Raw genomic sequence first — 14,640 nt, 5'->3', positions numbered from 1 at the left:
TTATGAACTCTGTGGGGAATATGTGTTGTTATATCTGGAAGTATCAGGTGCCAAGTGGCCTACTCTGGTCATTCAGCCTTAGATGAGAAAGTGCATACAAACCAGTGTGTTCACATTGTTACCATGGTGACCATTGGGCTAAATGGAAGTCCTGAAAAATGCCCATCATAAGGTTGTATGTTGTTTTGCAAGAGTAGAAAAAACATATATCACAGATTTGGTCTCACTGGGGGTTGAGTTATGTTCCTAATGTGCGGCCAGATGTTTTATATCACTCTCTTTTTATAAAGTAGAAAGTCTACTACACAGGCATTCTTGTTTATGAATATTAGCATACATGTTTCCACAGAATATTTTTTTTGGGGGGGGAAGGAGGTGGTTTCTCATGTGGCCCGAAAAACCTGCTAGACAAATTCTAAAAGAGCTGTAACACTTCCACAGAGTATTTTAAATTGGTTTCATGTAGTTTGTATTGAGGGAAAAAAATCTCTGAAACTTATCAATGGAATCTCTGAAAAACTGTTACATATACAAAATTTATCATCTTTTTAAAATTTTTATTTTATTATTTATTTTTATTGAGATATAATTGATATATAAGATTGTGTGTGGTTAAAGTGTACAGTGTGTTGATTTGATACATTTATATATTGCAATATGAATACCACCATAGCATCAGCTAATACCTCTCTCATGTTGCATAATTATCATTTCTTTTTTTTACGGGGAGACCATTTAAGATCTACTCTCTTCGCAACTTTGAGGTGTATAATACAGTATTGTTAACTATAAGCACTAGATTATAGTGATCTCCAGCACTCACTCATCTTGTAACTGCAAGTTTGTAGTTGGTACCCTTTAATGAAGATCTCCCCAGTTTGCCCAGCCCTCAACCCCTGATAACCACTATTCTGCTCTCAGTTTCTATGAGTTTGGCTTTTTTAGACTCCACATATATCAATACATGCTATCATAGAGTATTTATCATTCTCTCTGACTTATCTCACTTAGCATAATGCTCTCAAGGTCTGTGTTGTCACAGATAAGATTTCTTTCTTTCTCATGCTGAATAATATTTCATTTTATATAGATAGGTATAGATAAAGAAAATATAGAGATAGAGAAGATATATGTATCTTCTTTATTCATCCATTTATGGAGACCTAGGTTGTTTCCATATCTGAGTTGTTATGAATAACACTGCAATGGGAGTTCAGGTGTGTTCAATATCCTGATTTCATTTCCTTTGGATATATACTCAGAAGTGGGATTGCTGAGTCAAATGGTAGTTCCATTTTTATTTTTTTTAGGAACCTTCATTCTTTTCTCCATAGTGGCTGAACCAATTTATACTTACATACTGAGTAATGCACAATTTTCCACATCCTCACCATCACTTGTTAAATCTTGTCTTCTTGATGATAGCCAGTCTAATGGGTGTGAGGTGATATCTTATTGTGGTTTGGGTTTGCATTTCCCTGATGATTAGTGATGTTGAGAATCTTTTCCATGTACCTGTTGGCCATTTGTATGTCTTCTTCAGAAAAAATGTCTATTCATTCCTCTGCCCATTATTTATTGTTTTGTTATTGAGTTGTATGAGTTCTTTATAGATTTTGGATATTAACCCTCTATCCAATGTATGGTTTGCAGATATTTTCATCCACCCAAAGGCTACCTTTTCATGTTGTTGATTGTTTCTTTTGCTGTGCAGAAGATTTATAGTTTGATGTAGTCCCATTTGTTTATTTTTTATTTTATTGCTTGTGCTTTTGATGTCATATCCAAAAAAATCAGTGCCAAGATCAACATGAAGGTTTTTCCCTATCTCTTTTTCTAGGAGTTTTACAGTTTCAGGTCTTCTATCGAGGTCTTTAATCAATTTTGAATTAATTTTTGTGAATAATGTAATATAGGAGTCCAGTTTCATTTTCTGCATGTGATTATCCAGCTTTCTTAATACCATTTCTTGAAGATACCATTCTCTCCCCATTGAGTATTCTTGGCTCCCTTGTTAAATATTCGTTGATCATATATATAGGCTTATTTCTGGGCTCTCTATTTTGTTCCATTGGTGTATGGGTCTATTTTTATGCCAGTACAGTATACTGTTTTAATTGCTATACTTTTTAGTATAATTTGAAATCAGAAAGTATGATGCTTCCAGCTTTGTTCTTCTTCCTCAAGATTGCTTTGGCTATTTGGGGTCTTTTGTGATTCTATACAAATTTTAGGATTGTTTTTTCTATTTCTGTAAAAATGCCACTGGAATTCTGGTAGGGATTGCATTGAAACTATAGATGGTTTGGGATAATATGGACACATTAATAACATTCTTACCATCCATAAACAAGAGAGATCTTTCCAATTGTTTGTATCTTCTTTAATTTCTTTCATCAAAGTCTTATATTTTTCATTGTACAGATATTTTACTTCTTTGGTTAAATTTATTTATGAGTATTTTATGGGTTTTGATGCTACTATGAATGGCATTGTTTTCTTTATTTCTTTTCTAGATATTTCATTGTTAGTGTATAGAAATGCAACTGATTTCTGTATGTTGATTTTATATTCTGCAACTTTACTAAATTTGTTGATTAGCTAACAGTTTTTTGGTTGAGTCCTTAGTATTTTCTATATATATATGATCATGTCATCTGCAAATAATGACAATTTTACTTTTTTCTTGCCAATTTGGATTCCTTTTATTTATTGGGACTTACTGAACTATGTTGAATAAGAGTGGTGAGAGTGGGCATCCTTGTCTTGTTCCTGATCTTAGAGGATAATCTCTTAACCTTTCACAGTTCATTATGAAGTTAGCCGTGGCCTTTGTTGTATATGGCCTTTTTCAGGTAGATTGCCTATCTCCACTTCACTCCACTTCTTCTGGGGTTTTATCTTGTTCCTTCATCTGGGACATATTCCTCTGCCATCTCATTTTGTCTAACTTTCTGTGATTGTGATTTCCATTTCTCAGGATGCAGGGTTGTAGTTCTTCTTGCTTCTGCTGTCTGTCCCCTGGTGGATGAGGCTGTCTAAGAGGTTTGTGCAGACTTCTTGGTGGGAGGGGCTGGTTCCTGCCCACTGGTGGGTGGAGTTCGGTCTTGTCCCTCTGAGGGGGCAGGGCCATGCCAAGGGCTGTGTCCAGAGGGCTGTGGACTCAGGAAGACATGAGGCAGCCTGTCTGCTGATGGATGGGGCTGTGTTCCTTTCCTATTGGTTGTTTGGCCTGAGGCATCCCAGCACTGGAACCTACAGGCTGGGGGGGTGGGGCTAAGTCTTGGTAAGAAAATGGTGGCCTCCAGGAGGACTCATGGCAATGAGTACTCCCCAGAACTGCCACTGCCAGTGTCTTTGTCCCTGCAGTGAGCCACAGCTGCCCCCTGACTCCACAGGAGACTCTCCAATACTATCAGGTAAGTCTGGCTCAGTCTCTTATGAGGTCACTGCTTTTATTCTCTGGGTGGGATCCTGGTGCGTGTGAGACCTTACGTGTACCTTTCAAGAGTGGAGTTTCTGTTTCCTCCAGTCCTGTGGAATTCCTGTGATGAAACCCTGCTGGCCTTCAAAGCCAGATTCACTGGGGGCTCCTCCACCCATTGCCAGACACCCAGGCTGGGGAGCCTGACGTGGGGCTCAGAACTTTCACTCCTGTGGGAGAACTTCTGTGGAATAATTATTTTCTAGTTTGTGGGTCACCCACCTAGTGTGTATGGGATTTGATTTTATTGCAGTTGTGCCCCTCACACTGTCTTGTTGTGGCTTCTTCTTTGTCTTTGGATGTAGGTCTTTTTTGGATGTATATTTTTTGGTAGGTTCCAGTATTTTCTTGTTATTGTTGATGGTTGTTCAGCAGTTAGTTGTGATTTTGGTTTTTTCATAAGAAGAGGTGAGCTCACGTTTTTCTACTCCACCACCTTGTCCCATAGATGGCCTTTATTATACTGAGGTATGTTCCTTCTGTAGCGAATGTGTTCCTTCTATGAGCTAATGAAAAGATGTATTTTGTCAAATGCTTTTTCTGCAAGTATTGAGATGATCATATCTTTTTAATGAGTTGTTGAATTCAGTTTGCTAATATTTTATTGAGAACTTTTGCATCTATATTCATGAGGAATATAGGTTTATAGTTTTCTTTCATTGTCCTTATCTGGTGCTGGTTTTAGCATCTCAATAAATAGCTGTTCAATTAATTAAAGAGGTAAAAAGTACTAACAGTATAAGAGGAAATAGTCTACCTGTCTGATCATCAGTAGAAACAGTAATAAACAGAAGTTGAGACATTTTTGATATTCCTATTTTATTCTTAATGATTCTCTGAATTTTATAGCATTTTATATATTTTATTTGATTCTTATAAAATTTGATGATACATTTAAGGTAAGTTATTGTTATCTCTATTTTGTGCATGATAGAAATGTCACTATATAGCATTCAGAATAGAGCAAGTTATGCTGTAGTAACAAACAATCCTAAAATTGTAGTGGTTTAATAAAAAACATTTTATTTCTCATTCATGCTACATGTCTACCTTGAATTGTTAGTGTCGCTGCTCCATGTTGTCATCGGAACAGGAATCAGGTTGATGGACGCTTCACTCTGGGTTATGGCAGGGGTCAGGGGAGGACAACTCATATAATTCAAAGTGAAAGGCCCACACTTTATCAGCCAAAGGAAATCACAGATCATATGTAATTTCAAGTAAGCTGGGAAGTGCAGTCTTACTCTATGATCAAAAAGAGGATAATCAGAAATATTAAATGGACAGCACTAGGCTGTTAGAGAGGTATTAGGATTCAAGCCAGGATTCCTACTACTATATCCTTACCATTCTGCCTAATTGTTTAAGTCAAAATGCCTAAACAGGGAGATAAGGTAAATAAACTTCATATGAATATTCAATTTAATGAAACAGGAGGGGAATTGGTATCATAATTCAAATATGACAAGAACTTACGTTTGTTGCAAATTTTAGTTTGGGGGGTGGTTGAATTTGAAATTGATCTTAAAATACTAGTAGAATTTGGAGAGAGAGCTGGGGAAGGGCTCATGATAAATGCATAGTAAGTGATCTGATAATGAGAAAGGAGAAGAAAAGTGTTATGCAAAGAAGTCATTATAAACTTGCATTTAGTTCATTTGAACTCAGTTACAAGTCTGATGGTGTGAGAAAGAAACAAGAGATAGAGGTAGAGACAGGGGAGGAGACAGACAGAGGCAGACAGACAGAATTTAAACTGTGTGGGTGCTTCCATCCTCCATAGCACTGAATGATCCATATGTCCTGGTGAGAATGTGAAATAAGGGATTTGAATCTGCTTTTCCACCCCTTGTTCCTCAGTCCCCTCCTGTCTCTGAAAGTACATAGTATGAATATCACAGAAAATTTGGCATGATCTAATGTTTAGCACATATTTTTCATGCAATCTGATCCCTAAGCCAACTACTTCACAACTTGTTCAACTGAAGCAACAACTACTTTTTCAACGTTAAAAAATAAACAAGCTATGTCGAACTTGTGTGTTTATTTATAAACCTGAGAAATTATTTATCAGTCTCCAAAACAGTGTCTTCTAAGTGATTTCTAAGGGTAACGTGGCTGTCTGTGAAGTTAACCTTATGTTTTGACTTTAGAACCTAGCTTCCATAGACTGTGAATTCATAACTCCACTGTATAAGACACTAGTGTCCAAAAGTTAAGGGGGTATTAGAATTTCTATTTATATTTATTATTATCCTCATTTTTAAAAAGTGTGTGTTTGTATATTTATATATATTTATATATACCATATTAACACAATAGTGCATATATGATATTCATAGGTAAATACTGGGTTGGCCAAAAATTTCATTTGGGTTTTCCCATAACATCTTATGGAACAACCCCAACGAACTTCTTAGCCAACTCAATAAATACTAATATATTGGGGGTACTTGCCCAAAAACTATGGGCATATAATCAAAAACGTTTAGAAATCTGACAGAATCAATTTATCAGAAGTGTAAATAGGCACAGGTGTCAATACAACCAATATGATTTATCTGAATGGCAAGAAGGACCCACATCAGAAAACTCTGGGGAGTTGGAAGATACATTTGTATAAGTAGGTTGGGAGTAGAGATGGGCAATGTTGAAAACTAATCTGGTCTTCATATTACCTTTAAACTAAGCAAAGCAGCATATATCAAAGCATTATTCAGATATCCAATGCCAAGTTATTAATCTGAGAAGAATTCTAGGTTACATCTCAGCTCAGCAACAGCAGCAACAACAACAAAAATGCTGTAAACAATTAGTGATGTCTAGAACTGGAAAGGGGAATGGAAGCAGGGTTGTAATATTTAAAAATCTTCTTGATATCTCAAATCCTTTAGCTAAATAAATACTTGTAGTTGTTGCTTGCAAAAATGAGCAACAGGTCTACCTGAATGATTTTTAAAACCATATACCTTATTCTGTTTGTAGAGACTCACCTACTACCTTCTATTTTACAAGTGAAAGAAGCTAATAAAATTCTAATCTGATGCTGAATTTCTGTTACACAGACTGAAAATATTTGATATTCACATCACTAATTTGATCTCTATAGGAAAAAAGGTACGTAATTTAAAGCAATGCAGTATTTTTAAAAAATATGAATTATCCAAGTTGACCATGAAGACAGTCTAAATGAATCATACCACCAGGCAGGCACTAAGGTCAACTCCACCTGTGACAGACATAGTATGGAGAGAATTCAGGTAGTTTAGAGAGAAAGTTGGGATAGAACATGTCCATGGGTGCTGCTCCTTTGTGCTGCAGTGTTCTGTGAGGCAGTAACGCTTGGTCCAGGACTTGTGGTCCCTACTTGTGGGTTCTACTTAAACTGTGGAAATTTCAGACATCCCTACTTTACATGACCAGCAGTGTTTCCAGCGTACGTGAGACAGAAAGAAGTTGCAGCATTACTTAAAAATGAAAAGTAACATCTATGCCTTCCAGAGACATTTCTAACCACACTCTCTTAAGAGCTGTTCAGTGGAGAGGCAATCTGAAAGAAGAAAGAGATGACACAGACCTACTGCTTAGTCTCAGTTCTTTCACGTTCCAGGTTATAATCTTAGGCAATAAAGTAATCTCCTTGACTCAGTCTTATCAATGACAAACATAGGGATTCCTATGTGTCAGGATTGAAATAATGTAAATACCAAACTTGTGCCTAGCCCATAGTAGATACAAATAGAAAGGATCTATGATATTATTATATTGTAACTGAGTCTAGTGTCTTCTCTGCGTAGCTACCCTTAACTGCCACTTCCAAGATAAGAACCAGTAGTTCCTAGTGGTGTAATACATAGAAACAAGGAGGTTAGTGTCAGTTACACATATTTATAAGTGGAGCTCCCTGTTACTGGTTCTCATTCTGACTCTGAAAATAACTGGCTCATCTTTAAGGATGAGTTGGGTCACAGGAGGAAGAAGTTTCCCACAATGAGGGGCTAGGGCAAGTATATAATTTATCACCGCAACAGGCTCAATTTTGACAGTGAAATAAGGTAAAAAAAATAAATTTTGTGATTTTTGAGATATTTACTGACCAACCAATTGATCTCATTTTATTGAGAAACTTAGAAAATAGTTCTATCCAAATGCTATTTTCAAAAATAAAAATTTTAAGTAAATGGATGGAAGAAAATATACGATGTTAGAATTAGTTTTTAAAAAGCAGGATTAGCTGTGTTAATTTCAGAAAGAGCAGACTTCAGAGCAATAAAGGCTATAGAGGATAACGAAAGGCATTACATAGTGATAAAGGGGTCAATTCTCCAATAAGACACAATAATCCTTAACGTGTATGTGACTAACAAAACAACAGCAATTTATATGAAGCAAAAACTAATATAATTGCAAAAAGAAATAGATAAATCCACTATTATAGTTGGAGAGTTCAGCACCCCCCCCCCCGTTAGAAATAGACAGATCTAACATGCAGAACATCAGTAAGTTGAATAAGTAAAATAGAAGACAGTAAAATCAGTAAGTTAGACATAGTTGATGTCTAACTAACATCAATCAACTGGATATTATTGACATGTAAAGACCACTACTTCCAACAATAGCAGCTCACATGGAATATTCACCAAGATAGACCAAATTCTGTGCCATAAAACACACCTTAGCAAATGTAAAAGAGTAGAAATCATACAATGTCTGCTCTCATACTGCAGTGGAATTAAACTAGAAACCAATTACAGAAAATAATTGGAAAATACCCAACTACATGGAAATTAAACAACACATGTCAAATAACACATGGGTTAAAGAAGAAATCTCAAGATAAATTAAGATATAGTTTGTACTAAATGAAAACAAAAACACAACTTATCAAAATGGTATGCAGCAAAAGCAGCGCTTAGATGGAAATTTATAGCATATAATGTGTGTATTAGAAAGAAAGAGCTAAAATCAATATTCTAAGCTTCCTCCTTAGGAAACCCACTAATGTGTGTATTAGAAAAAAAGAGCTATTCTAAGCTTCCTCCTTAGGAAACTAAAAAAAAAAAAAGAGCAAATTAAATCCAAAGCAGAAAGAAAGAAAGAAAAATTAGAGCAGAAATCAATTAAATTGAAAAGAAGAAATCAATAGAAAAAATCAACAAAACCAAAAACTGCTTCTTTGAAAAGATCAATCAAATTGATATGCCTAGCCAAGCTAACTAAGAAAAAAAGAGAGCAAACAGAAAGTACTATTACCAGAAATGAAAGTGAGAACTTCACTACAGATCCCATGGACATTAAAAAGACCAATTTAGATGCTGAAAAATGTCGGTCTTCTTAATTACATCCCATTCCAGTTCATGATAAATGTTTATCTACAAATTTATCTATTTTTATAGAAGCTCCATTAAAAGCATCTTCTTACAAGGTGAGATATCAAAAGTAAAATGGCTGGAAATTAAAACTAAATCTTGCATATCATTTTAGTTCTCATTAAAAATATGTTTAGTTCCCCTTTTTTGAGATGAATTTCTAAATTTTTATAAGTTTTATTTTCAGTAATTATAGTTTGCTTCAAAGGCTGAAATTTTGTGGCAGTACATTTGTTGAATAGTTGACTACAGATTTCCAAATAATTTTGGAGAAGGAGCACCAAAATTTACCAAACTTACAGTATTACAAAATTTATCAAAAATTTTAAAAGAATTTAATACAATTATAGGATATTTAAATTGACTTTAAAAGCAAGTCTTCAAGAGTGCAAACATTTTGAAAATCCTCTTGAGAATTGTAAGTGGAATGTGAAATTGTGTACTGTCATGTGGAAGTTTATCTCCTATTAAAAAAACTTCAGTATTAAAAATAATACATCTGGAGTAGGTGAAATAAAAACATTTTGAATCAATAAAAACTACAAATATTTTGTTGCCAGCTGAAGTGTACTATAAAATCATTAAAGGAATTTCTTGAGACTGAGGGAAATGATAACAGAGGGAAACTCAGATCTTCAGGACGAGATAAAGAATATCAGAAATGGTATATATCTGTGATATAAAATATATTTTCCTTTTAATTAAAAATAAGACTGTAAAAAATTATTATTTTGTTGGATTTTATAATGCATTCAGGTGTAATACAAAGGAAAATTAAAGCATAAAAATGACAGGTAAATTGACTTATGTGGTTCTATTTTATGTCAAGTTGTATATTAACTAAAGATTGACTGTGAAGAATTAAAAATGAATATTATAATCGTTAAGCAACAACTAAAAATGCAAAGGTCTATTACTAACAAGTCAACAGATAAACAGATGCTTTAAAATGTGAAAAACCTAATAGAGTCAAGAAGAAAGAAAAAAAATCTGTTGGTCTAAAGAGATAGCAAATAGTAAAATTATAGACCTCATTTCCAATTCAAACATGTCTGTAATTACGTTTAGTAGACAAAACACTTTAACAGTCAGAGACTGTCAAATCTGATTTTAAAAACAAGGTTAAACTATAGGCTTTCCATAAGAGATGTATTTTAAATAAAAGACACAGGTAAGTTGACAATAAAAAGATGAAAAAAGATATGCCATGAAAATAATAAGCATAGAAGGTTAGGGATATTAAAAGAAGGGATATCAAAAATAATGTAGGCTTTGCAAAGAGTTTTACCAGAGACAGAAATTATTACCAGAGACAAAGAAGGATATTTGGATATTTAATAAGGAAAATTGGTGAATTCATAAGGCAGATATAGCAATCATAAATATTCATGCATCTAACAACAGAGCTTCAAAATATAGGAAGAAAAATTTGAAAGAATTCAAAAGAGAAATAGATAAATCCATTATCATAGTTGGAGAATTTAACAGTCCTCTCTCAGAAATTGATAGAATAACTAGGCAAAAAGAGAGTAAAAACATAGATCTGTATTTACAACCTAAGTGTCCATCGACAGATGAATGGATAAAGAAGATGTGGCACATATATACAATGGAATATTACTCAGCCATAAAAAGAAATGAAATTGAGTTATTTGTAGTGAGGTGGATGGACCTAGAATCTGTCATACAGAGTGAAGTAAGTCAGAAAGAGTAAAACAAATACCGTATGTTAACACATATATATGTTATCTAAAAAAAAAGTTCTGAAGAACCTAGGGGCAGGACAGGAATAAAGACCCAGATGTAGAGAATGGACTTGAGGACCCGGGGAGGGGGCAGAGTCAGTTGGTACAAAGTGAGAGAGTGGCATGGACATATATATACCACCAAGTGTAAAATAGCTAGCTAGTGGGAAGCAGCCACATAGCACAGGGAGATCAGCTCGGTGCTTTGTGACCACCTAGAGGGGTGGGATAGGGAGGGTGGGAGGGAGACACAAGAGGGAGGAGATATGGGGATATATGTATATGTATAGCTGATTCACTCTGTTATACAGCAGAAACTAACACACCATTGTAAAGCAATCATACTCCAATAAAGATGTTAAAAATAAATAAATAAATAAAAATAAAATATTTAAAGTATACAACAAAAAACATAGATCTGGAAAATACTATCAACTAGCATGATCTAACTGACATTTACAATACAACACACACAACAAATGCAAGATAGACATGTTCTTTTAAAGTGCACATAGTAATTTCAACAAGTCATGGGCCATAAAAGAACTCAATAAAATTTTTAATGAAATTTTACATAGTATATTCTCTTATCATAATAGAGTTATGAAAATAGCTTATCATAATAATAAGCTATCCAGAAACTTTAATCTTTTTCATGGCTCAGTCTTTTCTGATAATTAAATCATGTGGGAAGTATATTAGTTATCTATTACTGTATGACAAATTACTCTAAAACTTAGCACCTTAAAAGAATAAGCATTTGCTTTCTTACAATTTCTGAGCGGCTGGGAGTTGTTTAACTGGGTGATTCTGGCTCAGGGTGTCTCATGAGGTTTCAGTCAAGATGTGGACAAAGGATGCAGTCACTGAAAGGCTTGATAGGGCTGGAGAATCGACTTGCTAACTCACTCACATGGCTGTTGACAAGAGGCCTCAGTTCCTTGCCACATAGGCCTCTCCATAGGGCTGCTTATGACATGGTGGTTGGCTTCCCCAGACCAAAAATCTGAGAGAGAGAGAGAACAATTAAGATGGAAACAGCAGTGTCTTTTATAACCTAATTATATCATCACTTCTGCACTGTTTTATTGGTCATGTAGAACAGCCCTTGGCACAGTGTGGGAGTGCCTTACCAGGATGCGAGTACCAGTAGGTGGAATTCATTGGAGACCATCTTGAAGGCTGGCTACTAAGGGGAGCATTGAAAAAGTACTTAAGCCCTGGTTCAACCTCAGATCTATTAACTCAGACTCTTTTGGGGATTGGGCGTCTGTTGTTGTTGTTGTTGTTTTTCCTCTTAAGCTCCCCAAATGATTCTCAATACAGGGTTGAGGAATGTTATAGTAGAGGAAATCCACTGTAAATCATCAAGTAATATGTGTGCATTAAGATCTGGGTAAACTTAATGAAACTCCAAGCCTAAAAGAAAGAAAAGGAGTCATAAAAGGGACATAGATTTATAAATCAATTAATCAAACAGAAATTCAATCAGTAGGTCAGGATTTTTAAAACATATTAATGGAAATTTCTATAACCCCACTGAATATTTGCAACCTTTGTGAGCAGCTAGTACTTTTAAAGTTCCCCAGATTACTCCAATGAGCAACCGTTTGGGAACCAAATCTTTACATGATACACGCCACTGGAGCTCACTTTCTTTCTACCTAATTTGTTGCTGGGGAGGCTCTCAGACTCACTCAGGCTTTCTGCAAGTATGGTTTCATCTAACTGGCCGTCTTGAGAGATAGTAAAGCTGCAGTTGGAAGAAGCCACCTTCGGCACTGGGGAGAAAAGGCTGTATTCCATGTTCCAGGGCAGCTTTTCAAAGCTGCACACAAGGTTTTCATGACTTTAAAACTCCAGGTAGATAAGAGGAGGCCTGTACTGTCTTTCAGTTTCATGCTCATCTTTGAAAATATTCCCCTTAGATCCAGACCTCAGAAGCACCAGGCTGATGGAAGTAATTTGGTTAGAGAGTATTCTCAATTGCAAGAACCTTTGTTATATTGGAAAGTTCCCCATCTTAGGCATCTCTGTATTTGGAAAGTACATAGAATGTGAGCATCATTTTCAAGAATGAATTCACACTTTTATGAGCAGGAAGAAGTTTTTAAAAATACCCTTTTGTTTTAGTTCAGATGAACCTAAAACACAGTCAAAGGAAAAAATATGAGTTAGTATTTGACTCTCTAATCTTTTTCTAATCATACTTGTTACTTACAGATAGGCTTAGAAATGGGTATCAATTACAGGGATTTAAGTACTGCAGAGGAGGCAGCATTTTATATTAGGAAGAGCATACTTTTTAGTATCAGAAGACCTAGGTTTGATCATGGCTCTTTTGATAACTCCCTGTATAAAAATGAACAGTCTATCTTAATCTCTCTGGACCTCAGTTTCTAATTTCAAACAACCAGAAGTTGAACTTCCTCATTTAAAAGTTATCTTTCATCTCTAATATTTATAGGTTGTGATTTAAATGTGCTGCTCCTTAAAGGGCTGTGGGTAACTTTACAGTGTGAGGTTCAGCTTAAGGAGAGAAACCTTCACAAATGAAAATGAAAAAAAACTTGGAGCAGTAGGAAGCTCTTTTCTGGATATAGCTTGTGATCCTCACGTTCCTACAACTAGGCTTCCTGGGGTGCATATGATGAAGGGGGCTGTCTGCGTTTCGAAAAGCAAAGTGTTTTTAGTAAGATTTACTGGGGCACAACTGCCACCTAGGAGCTGGCTAAAATATGACGATAAGAAAGTCAAGTGTCCTCTAAACAAATCCAGCATATAAACATTTGAATTTATTTTTAAAAGAACAGAAGTGTTTGTTTGCATTATAAAAGCATTTGTTGTTGTGAAACAATTCTTTTTAGGAGGGCTAATAACACTGATAAGTGATTTACCTTTTACAAATCTCATATGTGATTTTGTATAGTTCCCAAATTATGACTAAATTTTAAGAGCATATCTCTTATGGGACATGAGGTGGGTCTGTATCTCTCTAAGGCATTTATGAGCCCATCTGTGGATCTGTAGCTTTCCTTTAGGGCATGGGAGTTTCAGGAAAGCTAAACATAAGGGTCTTCCAGGTCGTAAGACTTGATTTGTCCTGGTGGATTTGCTGACTATCCAAAGAACATTTCAGTTCCAGTGTGCTGTAGTGCAGATACATCAATAACTTTCTGTGCTGGTATTTACAAAGATTAATAGCTGGATTCTCCAAACTGAGATGTTAAAGATCAGCTATTGAAATGAAGAAACTGGGGTTCCAGGCTATTGGATGTAAATTTCTACTACTTTATGGTAGAGTTATAATGGTAGGTTTTATTTTTCCTGGCCCATGAATTAGAAAGAGGTGGTTTAGCTGAACGCCTGAATCAAGCCGAAGTATCCAGAGACTGGTTGCAGCATTCATCCCCACCCTCACTTCTTCCTTCGGCAATGGAAGTTGCTGTTTTCCTGAGTTGCTATTTTGTAATTCACTCCCTAAGCCCTAATTTAATGTGGGCTATAGATGAGTGATGTGGGATTTAAGGTGACAAGAGATAATAGACCCTTTCTCCAAAATAAAGACCCTGTACAAGGCTGGGAGGACGAAGAGAAAAAATGTTTCAGATTTCCTGACGCTGACACCTCAAAGTGATGATGTTTCCCCGAAAGTTTAGCTCTTCTTTGATGTTTTTAAAAAATTATACATTTTCCTATCCTTTTTTTTTTTTTTTAAACATCTTTATTGGAGTATAATTGCTTTACAATGGTATGTTAGTTTCAGCTTCACAACAAAATGAATCAGTTATATATATACATACATTCCCATATCTCTTCCCGCTTGCGTCTCCCTCCCTCCCACCCCTCCAGGCGGTCACAAAGCACCGAGCTGATCTCCCTGTGCTATGCGGCTGCTTCCCACTAGCTGTCTACCTTACGTTTGGTAGTGTATATATGTCCATGCCTCTTTATCGCTTTGTCACCGTTTACCCTTCCCCCTCCCCATAGCCTCAAGTCCATTCTCTTGTAAGTCTGTGTCTTTATTCCTGTTTCACCCCTA

At 35.6% G+C, this 14,640-nt stretch overlaps 1 non-coding gene across 1 annotated transcript; it reads right to left on the bottom strand.

The window, feature by feature from the left end:
- Nucleotides 1-374: 374 nt before the first annotated feature.
- On the bottom strand, nucleotides 375-435 carry LOC117196446 (U7 small nuclear RNA). Its single transcript, XR_004476625.1, has one exon. It is a non-coding gene; the product is annotated as a U7 small nuclear RNA (small nuclear RNA).
- Nucleotides 436-14,640: the final 14,205 nt, after the last annotated feature.

The sequence above is a fragment of the Orcinus orca genome, chromosome 14 (assembly GCF_937001465.1).
Source record: "Orcinus orca chromosome 14, mOrcOrc1.1, whole genome shotgun sequence".
NCBI classification, from domain to species: domain Eukaryota; kingdom Metazoa; phylum Chordata; class Mammalia; order Artiodactyla; family Delphinidae; genus Orcinus; species Orcinus orca.
Note: the sequence above shows the minus strand (reverse complement) of the source record. Positions and strands in the feature narration are given on the sequence as shown.